The following is an 18,014-nucleotide window of genomic DNA, read 5'->3' as shown; positions in this document are numbered from 1 at the left end:
TCCATTTGGGAGAATGTTAGAGCACTGGGGAAAGGATCCCTGGACCAAAAGTAAGGAAAACCAGACAATGGCAAATTATTGTTGTTTCCTTTGGCCAAAGGAACCCATTTAGGGGAAATCTGTCTTCTAGCCCCGATTTGGGTCTGATGAATGTTGGGTTTGTCAAGCCCTGGTCTTACATGTGTGTTCAGCTTTTTTGGATTGTTTGTTTGTTTGTTTTTGGAGAGAGAAGAGAGGGGCATCGCTGTGTGGTTGCCTCTTGCTCGTGCCCCCAGTTGGGGACCTGGCGTGTGGCCTGGTCGTGTGCCCTGACTGGGAGTTGAACCGGCAACATTTGGTTCGCGGGCTGGTGCTGGGTCCACTGGGCCACAACAGCCAGGGCCAGGCATCAGCCTTTAAGGAAGAGAGGGAATATGCTCTCTGCTGATCACCACCTACCAGCAGATCCGCAGGTCTCTTCCCTGTAAAAAAGAAAAAGATAAGGCCTGGGACCCTCTGTCCTGTCTCCCACTGCCTTATAGCCCTGGCCAGCCGGCAGCCAACTGGGCAGAGGCACCGTGGACGGACAGTACAGATGGAAGAGGCCAGGAACACCTAGGAGATACCCCACCAGTATCCTCCCCCATGACACCTACGGTGCTGGTGGCAACTTATCTAAATTAAGAAAGGAATTGAAACAATGTAAGCAAGACCTAAAGAACTTCCCCATTCCCTCAGAGCAGCTGGTTTCCCCTTAGGGAAGTCTCCAGGGGTCCAGGACATATTAGATATGTCAAATGCTCCTTCAACAAGCACTGAAGTTAGAAACTTCAAGCGCAATATGAAGCACTTGGTAAAGGACCCCCTTGGACTGGCAGAATAATTAGATCAGTTCCCCGGACCCAGCATATACATGTGGACAGAATTAATGTCTATACTAGACATCTTCAGTGGGGAAGAGAAGGGAGTGATCAGACGAGCTGCTATGAGGATATGGGAAAGGGAACATCCCCCCCGATCAGGGAATTGTCCTGGCCTAACAGAAGTTTCCCAGTATAGACCTTGATTGGGATAACAGGCCGGAGGCTAGAGCTCAGATGAAAGACCTTAGGAGCCTCGTCATCAGGGGAATCAAGGAGTCCGTTCCCCATGCACAGAATGTCTCCAAGGCATTCGAAATACAGCTCCATCAGATCCCTGCAGAAGCTCAGGGACAAAATGAGAAAGTATTCTGGTCTAAATCCAGGGAATGCTGTAGGACAGGGACTCTTAAAAGTCACCATTGTAACGGAAACTGGCCAAATATTTGTAAGAAATTGCAAAAAGTAAATGAATGGGCCAAATAAAGCAATTAAAAAAAACTCCTCAGGAAAAATCAGAAAGTGTATATTAGAAGAGAGGAGGAGAAGCAGGAACTTCAAAAAGCTGCAGAATATCTCTGCAAATCTAGGAACTTTTAGCTGCCAGATACTGAGTTTGAGTACAGTCCTTCACCATGTGGAAAAGAACAAGGATTGGAAGCATGTTATGGTTAAGTCTAAAGCAGTAAAAGGTATTTAGAAAGTTTGTGAATGCTACAGAAGGTCTAAGAAAAGTTGTAATAATAAAAAGGAAAGTTATGGAAGCTTTAAACTTGGGAAAAGGAAACCTCAGCTGCTTGTGTTCTGTTTATGCTCTGAAAGAAAAAAATTGAGGTTAGAAAAAAATTGAGGTTTCCCAGGAAAATTTTAAAACTTCACATGAAAGAAAGGGAACCAAAAGAAGTATAAGGCATGTAAATGAAAAGGTTTGTTAGAAATTTATAAAGGTTTTGAGAAGAAATTATATGGTTTTAGTAATAGAAGGTATAATGCATACAAATGCAGTTTTGAAGGACAAGGATTCTCCTTCGTGCCTTTATATTTTTCTCCCTACCGGAACCCTCCAGTATTTGGCATTGTAAAGAAGTAAGAAGTGACATAAGGTTCCTTTGCATAAAACTGATAAGACCAGTTGCTAATGGTGGTGATGTCGGCCGAGGCTTTGACTGGAATGTCATGCCTGAAGGAGGCATGCCTAGGCTAATGAAAGCCCATGAAGGAAAGGCCTGCCACCTTGGCTGGTTGTGCGGTCCATGGCAATCTTTCTAGGGAAGAAACGAAGGTTGCTTCCCTGACAAATGGCTAGGAGGAAACTTAAGGCACAATGGAAAGCTTGAAGAACTTGTAAAAAGTATGGGTTTTACAGGCAAGGCCAGAAGGCAGGTGTGTGGCTCAGCTTCTGCGCCCTGAGGGCAGACTGAAGGTCAACTTGAAGGTTCTTTGTGTGAGTTCCAGCAAAGCAGACTTAAAAGATTTATGATATCAATCGCTGCTCTTGTATTTATGCAAATGAACAGGCTAAATTAACATTGGACTTAATGCAGTCCCTTTAATAACAAGGAGGGTAATCTTAAGGAGAAAAATCGTGATTTGAGGAAAATCACAATGATCAGTGGTAGACTATAAACTAGTGCAGCTAACTGTCTATAAAGTTTTATTTAATTGAAAGTTTGTTTTCATTCAAAAGTTAAACCAGGTCTGTGACATTATCAATAATACAGGCAAGAAGAATGTCAAATGCCTTGCAACTGGATGTCTTCCCAATAAGACAGTCTTGCAAATTTAGAGATTGGTTTGTGAATTGTGTTGTGTGAATTAACATGTGTGTGTTCTTTCTGTTTTCATAGGGTATAAGCCTATAATCTCATTACCTGAGTGATTGTCTGTACATAGAAGCTGCACTTAAGAAGCCCATCTGCATTGCCGCCCCCTGAGACTCAACAGTTTGGCTGAACTAAGTGGTTGGGTTGGCGAAGTATGGGTTGGTCAGTGGGCTTCACTTTAAACTGGTCTCTCTTTTGCTTAAAATAACTTTCAGCAAAGGAGCTCCTCCCCCAAACTGCCAGCCTCTTCAGTGCAACCCTCTTCTTCTGACACTGAACCAGCCACAGACCTTAAGTCAGGAACCCCATGTGGCTACCAGAGTTTATGGCCTAGAAGCTAATGTATCTGGCATAAATCCAGTAGGGTGGCTAGGTCTTCACTTAGTGACAACTACTCCTTCCCTAGAAAATCTAACTTCTCTCAGCTACACCTCAGAAAAGACTCCAGAATGATCCAGCCAAGGTAAAAGTTTTTAAGGTATTAGATCTCAGACAAACCTTAGAGATAGAGACTGGGTACGGAGACGCAAATGCTTGGGTAGAATGGGTCAAATTTGCTGTTAAATCCCTGAATAAAAGCAACTGTTATGCTTGTACCACAGGGAGACCCCAGGCACAGGTCATACCATTTCCACTAGGCTGGGACTCTGACCCCTCGGGAATGGCCTGTATGCTCACTCTCTACCAGGATGAGAATGCATGGGGAAATGAGACCTGCAGAAGCTTGTCTCTCCTCTTCCCTCTATAAGGAGTAATGGGACTCAATCCCTCCCTTCATACTCAGTGGGGCCCATGAATTACTCTTCCTGCCTCTCTAGGTGGGAAGCGAATTTGGGTACCCCTGCAGAAGAACTCCGAACATGCACTCATACCAGATATGCGAGCCACCTTCACAGTGGGGCCGGCGACTGTATTCCCCTCCGAATCCCCAGAGCAGATGTCTGGTGGTATTGTGGGCAAAGGAGTCTCTGGAAAATCCTGACAGGTGAAGTGGAACCTGTGCCCTGGCTCAATTGGCTATCCCATTTACCCTAGCATTTCCAAAACCAATCCAGACTGTCCTGTTAGGAAAAAGAGGTCAATGGCACCTGGTGGATCCTTTGATCCTCATATCTATATTGACGCAATTGGAGTCCCCAGAGGAGTTCCAAATAAGTTTAAGGCTAGAAATCAGCAGCAGGGTTTGAGTCAGTACTCTTCTGTTGATTGGATAAACTGTATTTATTATAACCAACAGAGGTTTATCAATTATACTAGGAATGCTATAGATAGAATCGCTCAACAATTAGATGCCACCAGCCGGGTGGCTTGAGAGAACAGGATGGCACTGGATATGATGCTGGCAGAAAAATGAGGTGTATGTGTCATGTTCGGGGGGCAGTGTTGCACCTTTATCCCTAATAATACTGCCCCTGATGGATCTATCACTAAGGCTCTGCAGGAACTAACTACCTTAGCAAATAAGCTAGTGGAAAACTCAGGCATTGACAATCCCATAACAGGATGGTTAGAAAATTGGTTTGGCAACTGGAAAGGAATGATCTCATCCGCTCTGGTATCCCTCACAGTGGTAGCAGGTGTCCTCACAGCTTTAGGCTGTTTTATTATTCCATGCGTCAGAGGTTTAGTTCAGAGACTAATTGAGACTGCACTAACTAAACAGATGCAGCAACTTTTCATAATCTCCTCCTCCGAGAGACCAAAGGGAATCCTAACTATGAGGAAGAAAGACGAGAAATCCTCCTTAGATTTGAAGGGATAAATAGAATGGTTTGAGTAGTCAATTTTCCAAAAGAGACAGAGGGGAATTGTTAGAAACAAAGACATAGTGACTCCCAAACCAGTAAAAAGTCATTAGTAACAAAGGGTAAATGTAATTAGAGGATCTCTGAGAAGGGAGCTGACAGCACTGGCATATCTACAAACCACAGAAGGGGCATTTAGATAACCGTGTTAGATCGTAACTCCGGAGTAACCAGTAATGGAGAAACGGGGAAGGAGGAGAGGGGAGGGGGAGCTAGTTGCGTTAGGGAGGGGGAGCGCTCTCACTTTAGGGCGAGGAGGCTGGTCAATTTCGCTTTGCTGTGGCAATTTCAGGGTGGGGAAGCCAAGACTATAAAACCAGCCATCTTTGTCTACTTGGTGCACACATTCTCCTGGCTGTGAGGGTGCGCCCGGCTCTGCAGACTCGTGAATAAAGGCCTCGTTTTACTGCTCAAGTCCTGTGTCCCAGTTTTTATTGTGAGCGTTTCTCACAAACCCATGCTATGATATAGTACTTGCCGAACTTTTACACAACACAGCTCACCAAAAATGGATATATTTATACATCATACTGGGATGAAGAATCAAGGCTGTTGTGATGGGAGCTCACTAACCTGGGGCTCCAGCCACCTAGTCCCCTTAAGGCTAAAGGGGGTCAGTATCTGTCCCTGCAACTTGTACCCCTGTAACAATGGAAAATTGTAATACACCCCACCATCCTCTTGACATTGTTTCTCTAAACACTGACTGGTTAACATGTAGCTTGTAGAAAAACAGCATGTTTGTATAAGAATATTAGGAATTAATTTAAAAGATACAGATTCTGACTTTCAATCATCCCATTTTTGGGAGATTTGCTGACCTTCAAACAAAGACCTGGGCGACACACACCAGACCACTCTTTGACCAGTTTCAAGGTCCTTATTGAAATGGACTGTGCTGGTCTTCACGTAGTCCCCTCCCTCAACAGAGAACTCTCAACACCCTCCCCTTGGTCTCTTCTGCTTTCCCTCCCCCCCCTTATAAAAACCTCTGCCTGCACTGAGATGTTAAGATTGTTTTTGAGGCACAAGCCTGCCATCTTCTCAGTTGTCAGCACCTGAAATAAAACCACTTTCCTTCTTAACAGCACCTGTCTCACGAGTTTGACTTTTGTGGCAGCAGGCAGTCAAGCCTGGGGGGTCATTTTTCCAGTTTCAGATTTGGCAAGCTAGCCAGGAGCAAATGGGAACCTGCAGTAAGTCCTTGGACTTTAGAGGGGGTTCCTGCCTGTGGCTGACCGACCCTGGGAAAGACCTTAGGAGTTTCTAGCAGCTGCCAAATAAGTTTACTTGGGGGCTATACCTCACTCTCTCTTGGTGCTGGGGGAAGGAAACAGGTCTCTGCTGGGTTGATAAGTCTGTGATTAGGTAAGTCCTTGGTGTACATGACCAAAAGCCCTCTGCCCTGCCATCTTGGGTCTTTTGAACTGTCTGGGATTCAACTGACACTACTTGGTGTGTGACAAGGCTTTGTGATGCAAAACCCCAGACCCCTGTACTAGGACCTATTAAGGTGACTAGCTCTGTTATGGTTGTATATGGACTTCTGGTTCTGATTGTGTATATATATATTATGGTTTTTCTGTGTTTTTAGTGCCAATATAACTCTGCTTTATAAAAAAAAATTACATCTTTTTTGGTTCTGTCCTTGGCTGGTAACCATAGGAGCAGCGTCATCTATCCTGAAAGGCAGTCGCCTCGGCCACATTTTAGCCAAAAAAATGTTTTTTATTGCAGTACTCCCTGGCCTACGTACATACTTGATTTGGGGTAAAAATAGCCCCTGAATGAATCTTTGCATTATTATATTACAGCTTGAACTGTTCTGTCAAGTTCTGGAAAAATGGGATGAAATCCCATATGTACAAACCTTCTTGTCTCTACATAATCAGGATGCAGCAAAAAAAAAGGATACAAGTTAATGGTACAGAGGGCAGGGGAACCTAGAAAGCCTCCCCTACCAGACAGCAAAACTCAGGAAGAAGAAAAAAGGGGAACTCAGTCTTTTAAATCCCACATATCCTCCTCCTAGACACCTGGGAGTTGTTGCAGTCCTGGGAACAATGGGAGAACTAATGCCACCCCTTGAAGAAGCAGCAGGGCCAACTGCCCACCTCAATGTGAAGGGAAAAAGTGGCACTTCTAAACTCAAGCCACTTTCCACCAATCTTGATACCTTCCACCACCCCCTTCTCCCCATCCCCTCACCTCTTCTTAAAAGTTGCCAAGGACACTAGGTAATTAAACAGTTCACTCTTGAGCACGTTAAAGGAATGAATCACCAAGAACCCAAATGGGTAATTAGTGTCTTTTAAAGTTATTAACATGGAATATATATTTATTTTTGCCTGGGTTTACGGAAACAAAAGTTCATGTTATATCTGTTATGTCTCTTCAAAAATATATGTATTTGCCAATGGGTGAAAAACTGTTTCTGAAAGTTATGAAATGTGGTCATAAACTTGTCAGCTAAAGAATGCTAATTACTTACATTTAGTTATTACTAAAAGTTAAGATTTAGCCCTGGCTGGTGTGGTTCAGTGGATTGAGCACCAACCTGCAAATTAAAGGGTTGCTGGTTCTATTCCTTGTCAGGGCACATGCCTGGGTTGCAGGCCAGCTCCCCAGCTGGGGGTGTGCATAAAGCAACCAAGTAATATTTCCCTCCCTTTCTTTCTCCCTCCCTTCCCCCCTCTCTAAAAATAAAAGTAAAATCTAAAAAAATAAAAAGTTTTTAAGTTAAGATTTATAAGAATTAAGAATTCTAAATAAGTTGGAAATGGTTTTGTTAATATAGACTTGAACGTAAATTGTTCTTACTTCTGAGTGAGTTAAAAAGAAACAAACTATATATAGTCAAGGCACTATTGTAAATGACCCATGGACATGGACAACAGGGTGCGGACTGACTGTGGGAGAGGGAGGAGGGGGCGGGGCAGGGGAGAAATGGGGCAAAGATGGGACAACTGAAAAATAAAGAAAAAGAAAAAAAAGAAACTAAAAGGGGCTGTGTAAGTTGCAGAGGTTCTGTGTAAGTTGCGGAAAGATTGTGTAAAATCCAGAGGGTTTGTGCAAGTTAAAGAAGGATTGTGTAGAGGGGAAAAAGCAAAAAAAGAAGGAATTAAGGAAGTGAAAAATGATGAGAAAGGATAAAAGAAAGAGGCATACATATTAAAGGAAGAAAGGATATTGGAGGAAGAAACTCGATAAGGGAAATGGAAACGGGAAAAAAGAAATAAGAAAAAAATGAAAAGGCACATAGATCAATGGCAAAACAGAGTGGTAATTTCCTGAAAAAGCTGGGAAGCTCCCTTTAATTTTTCAAAAGCAATCATGATTTCCCCACAAACCCCAGGTACAATTGGCAGTGGGGTACAACTTAATTGATTTCTAAGTCTGATATACTTTCATTTGTAATTCTGAGTGTTATCTTAAAATGTTATTAAAAAAAACAAATTTCTTTGTCAATTGCATTGTTAGCAGATCTATAACCATGTCATTTTAAATATTTTTTGTCATTTAGAGACAGTCATTGTTTTACTCTGATGCATTTGTAAAAATGTTACACCTTCAGGAAGATCCATGTAAAGAATGTTGACTTATTCTAAAATGTGAATTTCTGAGAATAAATTACAGATCATACATTTAACCTAGGTAGATTTATAGAACTCTTAAGAAATAACTTAATTCATAGAATACTGGCAAATAATAAGGGTAAACAGTAATTAATTATGAGCCCAGTGGTTGGGCATCAGTCCACAAAGTGAAAGGTTGTCAGTTCAATTCCCGGTCAGGGCTCTTGCCTGGTTGCAGGTTCAGTCCTCAGCCCTTTCTTTCTTGCTCTATTCCCCTCTCTCTAAAATAAATAAGTAAATAACTAAATAAATAAAACCCTTTAAAAAAAAGAATAAAGAATGGGACTGAATGAACTGAAGATAATTATTATTCTTATAATTTTGTTCAAAATGTTGCTCATTTTAGAGAACTTGTTTGTTTTCTTAGGGCAATTTGGTAAGTTGTACCTTAATAAACAACACTGAAGCATTTATATTTTTCTGCCTACTTGATCCCTCTAGAAATTAAAAACTCTTAATAAATGAATATTATTTTCATAGCAATATGTTTATTTGCATGAATCCAATAGTAATCTAATTTCTTCATAACAGGACACATAAAGCCAGTTTCCAATTGTGGTTTTATTAACCAAAACTTTAACTAGAATGTCATGTCTGAGAGAGACATGCCTCGACTCTGGATGTCACCAGAAAGCCTTAATGAATGAAGACTGACTTTGAAGATAATAAAAAACTGTGGCCTGGTACCTCACTTAGTCTTATGGTTCATGGCACTCTTTCCAGGTAAGGAACAAAGGTGGAGTTTTTCTGTTGTTTGTTTGTTTTCTGGAAGATAGCAAAGGAAGAACCTCAAGACATTTTGGGGACCTCAAGAGCTTGAGGAACTCAACAAGATCTATAGGTATTGCAGGCAAAGCCTGATGGCAGCTGTGTAGTTTGGCTTCTTTGCCCTAATGGGCAAATTAAAGCTCAATCTGAAAATTCCTTGTAAGGTTCCAGCAAAGGAGATTTAAACCTATATAATCAATTGCTATACCTGTTATGTTCATGCAAATAATTAGGAAGAATTTAAACTGGACTTAATGCAGTAAATGAATTGGTCTTGATTTGGCTCTTTAGTAAAGAGGAAGGTGATTTAGGGGAAAAACTGTGTTTCAATAAAATCTATTATACTCATACATAATTGTGGAAATTAGACTAGTTCAGTTAATTTTCTGTAAAATTTTATTTTTCACCACTAAACTAGACTGAATCCTGAATTTTTCCTAGTTCTCTGAAATATTTTGGCTACAACTCCCTAACTTCCATAGAAATGGAAGAAAATTTGTCAGTGGGAAATTGTAACCCACCTCACCATTCTTTTGACATTGTTTCTGTAAATGCTGACACTAATATGTAGCTTGTAGAGAACAGCATGTTCGTATAAGAATCCTAGGGACTAACTTCAGAAGATACAGACTCTGACCTTCAGTCATCCCAGCTCTGGGAGATTTGCTAACCTTCAAACTAAAACCAGGGTGACACACACCAAACCACCATTTGACCAGTTTTGAAATTCTTATCAGAATGGACTGTACTGAACTGCATGTAGTCGCCTCAACAGAGAACTCTCAACCCCTTCCCCTTGGTCTCTGTTCTGCTTTTCCTCTTCCTCCTTATTAAAAAAAAAAAAAAAAACCAACTTCTGCCTGCACTGAGATGTGTTCACCTGTGCTGAAGGATCGATCCTTGGCCCTACCTGTGAGATTTCCATTTTAATATCTCTTATATGTATGTATGGATCACATTTATATCAATGTTTAATATTAGAAGTGTTTGCAGTCTTTAGGGGTTTGGTGAGTTTTTTGTGACCAGAAATATGCCATAGAAACTTAATACTTGTTTATATCAATTAACCTATAGTTAAATTGGTATTGTTACACGTTGTTTCACTTAAAGTTGCAGTTCCCAAGAATATAGATGCTATTAAATGAGGACTTACTGTACTATGTTTAATAAGAATGGTGAGAGTAGGCATCCTTTTCTTGTTTCTGATCTTAAAGGAAAAACTTTCAACCTTTCACTGTTGAGCATGATATTGGCTGTGGGCTTGTCATGCACGGCTTTTATTATGTTCCTTCTACACCTAACTTGTTGAGGTTTATATCATGAATTTTGAATTTTGTCAAATGCTTTTTCTGCCTCTGAGATAATCTTATGATTTTTGCCTTTCATTCTATTACCATAATGTATCACATTTATCTAATTTTATATGTTGAACCATCCTTGTATCCCAGAAATGAATCCAACTTCATGGTGTATGATCCCTTTAATGTGATACTGAATTTAGTTTGCTAGTATTTTGTTTCTAATTTTTGCATCTGTCTTCATCAGGGATATTGGCCTGTAGTTTTTTTCTCTTGTAGTGTCCTTATCTAGTTTGGGTATCACAGTAATGCTGGCCTTATAGCATGGGCATTCCCTCCTCTTTGATTTTTTTGGGAGAGTTCAGGTAGTGGCATTAATTCTTCAAATGCTTTGTTAAATTGACCAGTGAAGCTGTCTGGTCCTGAGCTTTTCTTCGTTGGGATGTTTTTCATTACTGATTAAATCTCCTTACTTATTATAGGAGTGTGTCAGATTTTCTATTTCTGATTCAGTTTTGGTAAGTTTATCTGTCTAGGGAGTTATCCTTTTCTTCTAGGTTGTTCAGTTTGCTGGCATATAGTTGTTCACAGTAGTTTTTTATGATCCTTTTTCTGTGGTATCCATTGTAATATCTCCTCTTTCATTTATAACTTTATTGACTTGGATCACATTACTTTTTTGGTTAGTCTAGCTAAGGTTTGTCAACTTTATCTTTTCAAGGAACCAAACTTAGTTGTGTTAATCTTTTTCATATTATTCCTGTCTCTATTTTATTTATTTCTGCTCTAATCTTTATTACTACCTTCCATCTGCTAACTTTGGGGTTAGTTTTTCTTTTTCTAGTTTCTTTACATAATTTGGTTTTAAAACATTTACTCTGAGTCTTTATCTTTTAATAAATTTAACCCATATTTTGTTTATTGTCATGGCTGATATTTATTCCTACCTGAGTCATTTTATTCAAGCTTTTGACTTTCATTTCATTGCCATTTCCACTATGTTCTGTCTTTTGTATTAGAAGTTATGCTTTGTTTTTGACTAATTTGAAGAGATCATTCCATTTTTAATTCTATTAGCTATTTTTGCATTTAAAAACATTTAAATAGGTATTTATTACAAAACTGCAGCTACTGATTCCCTCCTTCTCTCATTTTTTTTCTTATTCCTCCCATAGCTACTTACTTGTTTATAGTAACATAATCTGGAATTATTGAACCAAATTATATTTTTAAGATTTTATTTATTTACTTTTAGAGAGAGGGGAAGGGAGGGAGAAAGAAAGGGAGAGAAACATCAATGAGGGTTGCCTCCCACATGCCCCCCACTGGGGACCTGGCCCACAACGCAGGCATGTGCCCTGTCTGGGAATCAACCAGCAACCTTTTGGTTTCGCACACTGGTGCTCAATCCACTGAGCCATACCTGCTAGAGCTGAACAAAATTATTTTTACAAAAAGGAATTTTCTGCACAATAGATTGAAAATGTTTTAAACCCTTACCCGAGGATATATTTTTATTGATTTTAGATAAACATCAATGTGAGAGATAAACATCAGTTGCCTCCCGTATGTGCCCTGACAGGGATCAAACCCACAATCTTTCTGTTGTACAGGATGATGCTCCAACCTACTGAACTACCCAGGCAGGGCCAGAATATGTTAAAATTTGAATTATTTTTATCATTTGCAGTATATTATACACATATTATTCATATTTATTGCCTATATTTAATTGACTTCCACACTCACCATCAGGACTTCTATTATGCACTTCTACTACTTTGAAAGTTTTTATTTTGATTAATTTTCTATCTTATCTACAGTAGTTCTATGAAGTGAACCTTTTTCAGAATGGGTGGAATCTTCAGTCTATATATAAGTGAGTTATATCTGTGGCTTCCACACGTGGTTGATGTAGAACTGAGCCCACACATCCTTTACCCTCAGCACAGTATATAGGCTCCCCGATGTATCCTGTTACTCTGTGACATATTCAGAAGCCTGATTTTGTACTTTCATGAGCAATCTTTCCTTTTCCTTGCAGAAAATCTGTGTATTCTTTATCTTTGAAATTCAAAATGTCATCTAACTATTGGACAATTTTTATTACTTTTGCTTTAACCACAACAGGACCTTTTTACCTGAAGATCAACATTTTTCTTCAGCTCAAGAAAACTTTACTTTCTTCTCTAAATAATGCTTTTCTTCAATTTGTGCTAGAATTTTCTTTTAGACATGACATAACCCACATATTGGATGACCATCCTTAGCTGATTTTTGGAGGCAACAAGAACAAAATAGTGCAGAAATCCAGGTTTATCTGAAGGCAACTGTAAGCGCAGATTCTGCAGTGGGGAAGAACTTTGAGTACTCAAGGAACAAAAAAGAAGATCCTTTTGATGGGAGTGTAGAGGAAAGGGTGAATGATGAGATCGGGGTGGGGGGGGGCTTAGAGGCCACAGTAAATTAACTTAGTTTTTAAATGTGAAGAAAACCCATTGGTTTTAATGAGGGCGGTCACAGGACATGACTTAAATGTCAATATCCAGATCACTTTTCCAGTTCAACGGGAGAATGCAGCGCAAGAATGAAAATGGAGAGACCAGCTCAGAGGCTATTATAGTTGTATGGTAAGAGATAACTGTGGCATAGACTAAGGTGATAGTGCAGAGTTCAGAAGATGAGAAATTCAAGTTAACTGTGTGTAACAGAATCAACAGGACTTGCTAGTCACCTGGACATAGGAATGGAGAAAAGAGAGGAATCAAAAATGACTTAAGATTTTTAGCTTAAATAACTAGTAGGTTTCTGATATAGGGAAGACTGCTTAGGTAGGAAAAATTGTAGGCTAGGAAACAAGCTAAAGTTTTTAACAGAGACCTAAAAATGCAGGGGTAGGCAAAAGTTGGTTTACAGTTGTGAGTATGTGAAAGTTTATTCTTGTATTATTTATTATTGTATTATTTGTTATTATTATTAACCTACTTTTGCACACCCCTATTTAGTGACTTACATAAAATAGAAGTACGTTTTCTTTCACATAATAAGCAAGAGGTGAGCAGTCCAAGTCTGACAGGCAGATGCCTTAACATCTGTAGAGGACAAGAGATTTCATTTTCAAAGAATGTGGCTTGAACATCACCCAAGGTGAGAAGGTCTGAGAGTAAGTACTGAGGTACTCTAACATCTAAAAGTCAGTTTGAGAAGAAGAAATTAAACAGGCCAGAGGAGTGGCTCAGGGGGAGCAAGGAGGAATGAAAGACCGTCAAATTCGCAGAAAGGTTGAAAAATAGAGGTTTGGGACAAAGGAGAAACTATGAAATAACTACATATGCTCAAATGTGAGGGCTCCCTACCCAGCCCCTCCCCCCACCACACGTACACACAAATTAGCTCTGAGAAAAAGGTCCCCTTATATTTGAGTTCTTATTATATCTGCCATGTTATAGGACCCTCTTGTTTTATTTTTATTTAAAAAGAACTCTGAGGAAAAGACATGATAGCCTGAAATGCTGATGCCAGTCCAGTTTTGGATTCTTATGGAGGTCATCCAAAAGAATCAGCAGATGTAGGCAGTGAAAATGTGTACCGACCTAGTATTTATTCCTGAGCTTATAACTGCAGTTTCAAGAGACTGTACAGTATCATAGAAAACAAGTTTTCCTGCACAAGATGGAACGGAGTAGGGATACCAACGTGGGCAGGAAGATGACTAGGAGGAAAAATAGGGACAAGGAATTGGATTTTTGCTTCTGTATCTGAGGCTGAGGCAGCTTAAATATATGAGGTAAGGAAGACAACAGGATAAATGCTACAAACACTAGCAAGCTGGGCTCTTCAACACACTTCTATAGATTATGAGGGCAGCCCTGAGAGGGGCAGGATAGTACCACAAGTAGGAAGTCACATGGCAGTCTCGCCAAAGGAATTCTTGGATGGAGACAAGGTTCATTTAGATTTTTTAAAAAGTAAATCTTTATGAAGAAACCAGTCATATTACTTTCTCACTACATCTCCTAAAATTACACATTGAGCCATCTAATGCCAGTGAAGGACGTGGGGCTAGGAGTGCTGGGAAAGCCAGTGTCTTGTACACAGTCTGTCAACCTTCCCTCGCTGCATGAGAATGGGCCTTGGGCCTCTAACACTTTCTTATCAAAAGACAGAGTCTTCATAGCCTGCAGTAGACTAGACATCTTGTGTGGAAATCTTTCCATTTCAGACTCAATGTGTATTCTTTGCTTTTCTGCTAAAGCATGTGCTTCCTATGGTACCAGGCAACCCAGCTACTATTTCTGTCCCATGTAGGGAAGAGATGGGGTCCTTCTACTGCAGCATGAGAAGGCTATATGCAAGCCAGCTGTCTTGTGCTGGCTGCAGGGAGGGGACCTGCTAGCCATGGGGGACCAACGTATACTACTGGAGCTGATCTTGCTCTGCCTCTTCTCTATGTGAGTAAAGCGTTGTTCCATCCAGTGCTTGGCGACTATGCTACCAAGATGCAGTGGGCAGTAGTGTTCAGATACCTGTTTTTGGTGACAGGCAACAGATGTCACTTGCTTGACAATGAATCCGGTTCTACTCTTGGCTGTGGCCCTAGCTATGTGAATCTGCCTCTCGGCAACACAATAGTGTTCACTGAGGTCTCTTCCAGCTACATTTCATTTTCTGTAAGAATAAAAGAATATTATACCCAAGGCCAAAAGTCAGGAAGAACTTTTGTACATTCAGAGACCAGATGGAATGTTAACAGTGTCCATGGTTCTCAAAAGTTACATATTGGTTGTCAACAATGGACAGATCTTCCAAGCAAAGAAACAAGGATATTGTGGTATTGAACAACACTCTAGATTAAATGGACTTAATTGATATGTATAGAACCTTTTGTGGCAAAGAAGCAAAATATACATTCTTTTCAAATTCACATGGAACATTTTCAAAGATAGACCACATGGTAGGACACAAACAAGCCTCAACAAATTCAAGAAAATTGAAATCACATCAAGGATCTTCTCAGACCACAATGTCTTGAAACTAGAAACCAACCTCAAGGAAAAAACTCAGAAACATTCAAATTCATGGAGACTGAATAACATGCTATTAAATAATGAATGAGTTAACAATGAGATCAAGTAAGAGATCAAAAAGTTTCTGGAAACAAATAAAAATGAACACACAACAGCCTAAAACTTATGGGACACAGTGAAGGCAGTCCTGAGAGGAAAGTTCATAGCATTACAGGCCTATCTAAAAAGGATAGAAGAATTTCAAATAAACAACCTAACCCTACATCTACACAAACTAGAGGAACAACAACAGACAAAGCCCAGAGGGAGTAGAAGGAAGGAAATCATCAAGATCAGAGCAGAATTAAATGACATAGAGCTTATAAGAACAATTTAAAGGATCAATAAATCCAGGAGCTGGTTCTTTGAAAAGGTACACAAAATTGACAAGCCACCAGACTCATCAAGAAAAAAGAGAGAGGACCCAAATAAATAAAATAAAAAATGAAAGAGGAGACATCACAACCAACACACAGGAATACAAAGGATTGTAAGAAATTACTAAGAACAACTATATGCCAAGAAATTTGACAACCTGGGTAAATGGAAAAATTTCTGAAAACATACAATCTTCCAAAACTGAATCAAGAAGCAGTAGAAAGCCCGAATAAACTGATATCAACTAGTGAAACTGAAGCAGTAATCAAAAAACTCCCAGCACATGAAAGCCCTGGACCAGATGGCCTCACAGGTGAATTTTACCAAACAAAACTTACTTCTATCCTTCTCAAACTATTCCAGAAAAACCAAGGAGAGGGAAGACTCCCAAACACTTTCTATGAGGCTAGTATTATTCTAATTCCAAAACCAGGTCAAGACACAAGAAAGAAAGAAAACTACAGGCTAATATTGCTGATGAACATAGATGCTAAAACCCTCAAAAAAATACTGGCAAACCGGATCCAGCAATACATTAAAAAGATCATACACCATGATCAAGAGGGATTCATCCCAGGGATGCAAGGATGGTACAATATTCAAAAATCAATAAATGTAATACACCACCTAAACAAAATGAAAGACAAAAATCACATGATCATATCAATAGATGATGAAAAAGCATTTGATAAAGTAGAGCACCCATTTATGATAAAAACACTCAGCAAAGTGGGACTACAGAAGCATACCTCAACATAATAAAGGCCATATACAAAAGACCTGCAGCCAACATCATACTCAAAGGGCAAAAACTAAAAGCATTCCCTCAAGATCAGGAATAAGACAAGGGTATCCACTGTCTCCACTTCTACTGAACATAGTTTTGGAAATTCTAGCCACAGTGATCAGACAAGAAAAAGAAATAAAAGGCATCCAACTTGGAAAGGAGGAAGTAAAACTGTCATTTGTGGACAACATGATAGTGTACAAAGACTCCACTAAAAAACTACTTGATGTAATAAATGAATTAGGCAAAATAGCAGGATACAAATCAATATTCAGAAATCGAAGACATTTTTGTACATCAAAAATAAAATATCAAAGATAGAAACTAGTAAAAAAAATTCCATTTACTATAGCAATAAGAAAAATAAAGTACCTAGGAATAAATTTAACCAAAGAGGTAAAAGACCTGTAGTCAGAAAACTACAGAATCTGAGGAAAGAAATTAAGGAAGATACGAATAAATGGAAGCATATACCACACTCATGATGGGAAGAATTAATAACATTAAAATGCCCATACTACCGAAAGCAATTTACAGGTTCAACAGAACTCCTATTAAGATACCAATGACATATTTCACAGATCTAGAACAAATATTTCAAAAATTTATATGGAACCAAAAGCGACCCCAATTAGCCTCAGCAATCTTGAGAAAGAAGAACAAAGTAGGAGGAATCACAATACCTGATCTCAAACTATATTACAACACCACTGTAATCAAAATGGTCTGGTTCTGGCATAAGAGAAGACATATAGATCAATGGAACAGAATAGAGAGCCCAGAAACAAACCCAGGTCTCTATGGTCAACTAATATTTGACAAAGGGAGAGGAGCATAAAATGGAGTGAAAAGAGCTTCTTTAACAAATGGTGCTGGAAGAACTGGACAGGGACATGCAAAAAAATGAAACTAGACCAGCAACTTATACCACACACCAGAATAAACTCAAAATGGATAAAAGACTTAAATGTAAGCCATGACAACATAAAAATCCCAGAGGAAAACATCTAAACTAAAAATTTTCTGCTCAGCTAAAGAAAACATCAGCAAAATGAAAAGGGAACCAACTGTATGGGAAAACATATTTGCTGATGATACCTCAGACAAGGGATTGATCTCCAAAATATATAAAGAACTTATATGACTCAACACCAGGAAGACAGACAATTGAATTAAAAAATGGGCAAAGGACCTGAAGAGACAATTCTCCAAGAAGGACACACAGAAGGCTCATAGACATATGAAAGGATGCTCAACATCACTCGCCATCAGAGAGATGCAAATCAAAACCACAATGAGATACCACCTCACACCAGTCAGAATGGCCATCATTAACAATAAGAAACAACAAGTGCTGGAGAGGATGTGGAGAAATGGGAACCCTGGTGCACTGAGAGTGGGAATGCAGACTGGTGCAGCCACTATGGAAAACAGTATGGAATTTCCTCAAAAAATTTAAAATGGAACTGCATTTTGATCCAGTGATCCCACTGCTGGGATTATAGCCAAAGAATCCTGAAACACCAATTCAAAAGAACCTATGCACCCCTGTGTTCATAGCAGTGGTATTTACAATAGCCAAGTGCTGGAAACAGCCTAAGTGCCCATCTGTAGA

The sequence above is a fragment of the Furipterus horrens genome, unplaced genomic scaffold (assembly GCF_987537825.1).
Source record: "Furipterus horrens unplaced genomic scaffold, mFurHor1.1.pri manual_scaffold_13, whole genome shotgun sequence".
NCBI lineage: Eukaryota > Metazoa > Chordata > Mammalia > Chiroptera > Furipteridae > Furipterus > Furipterus horrens.
The sequence above is the reverse complement of the archived record's forward strand: the minus strand, read 5'-3'. Positions refer to the sequence as shown.